The following is a 1,038-nucleotide window of genomic DNA, read 5'->3' on the forward strand; positions in this document are numbered from 1 at the left end:
AGCACAACCTGGAGGACGCACCCACTGGCGTTTAAACGCCAGTGAGGTTAGCTGTTGGGCGTTTAACGCCCAGTCTGGCACCATTCTGGGCGTTTAACGCCAGAAAGGGGCACCAGACTGGCGTTAAACGCCAGAAATGGGCAAGAAGCTGCCGTTAAATGCCAGAAATGGGCACCAGCCCGGCGTTTAACGCCAGAATTGGCACAAAATGAGATTTTGCTTGCCATTTGGTGCAGGGATGACTTTTCCTTGACACCTCACGATCTGTGGACCCCACAGGATTCCCACTACCCTACCACTCTCTCTCTCTTCTTCACCCATTCACCAATCACCTCAAGACCTCTTCCCCAAAAACCCTTCACCTATCAAATCCCATCTTTCTCTTCACCACTCACATCCATCCTTCATAAAACCCCACCTACCCCACCATTCAAATTCAAACCACTTTCCCACCCAAACCCACCCTCAAATGGACGAACCCTCCCTTCCCCCTCTCCTATATAAACCCTCCTTCACTCCTTCATTTTCACACAACATACACACCACTTCTCTCCCCTTTGGCCGAACACAAAGCCATTCCCTTACCCCTCAATTCTTCTTCTTCTACTCTCTTCTTTCTTCTTTTGCTCGAGGACGAGCAAACATTTTAAGTTTGGTATGGTAAAAGCATTGCTTTTTGTTTTTCCATAACCATTTATGGCATCTAACGCCGGAGAAACCTCTAGAAAGAAGAAAGGGAGGACAAAAGCTTCCGCCTCCGAGTCATAGGAGATGGAGAGATTCATCTCAAGGGTCAATAACTCAGTAGTAGAGCATTTGACTACACATCAAGAGAGCCCACTCATGGACCTCAACAAGAGCATGAGGAATTTCCTCATCAAAAAATCCTTGAGATACCTCAAGGGATATATTTTCCTCCACACAACTATCGGGAGCACCAAAATCACTAAGGATGGAGCAACAAAGGCAACGAAGAGACATAGAGGAGCTCAAGAGCACCATTGGTTCTTCAAGAGGAAGACGCCACCCTCACTAAGG

The sequence above is a fragment of the Arachis duranensis genome, chromosome 6 (genome assembly GCF_000817695.3).
Source record: "Arachis duranensis cultivar V14167 chromosome 6, aradu.V14167.gnm2.J7QH, whole genome shotgun sequence".
NCBI lineage: Eukaryota > Viridiplantae > Streptophyta > Magnoliopsida > Fabales > Fabaceae > Arachis > Arachis duranensis.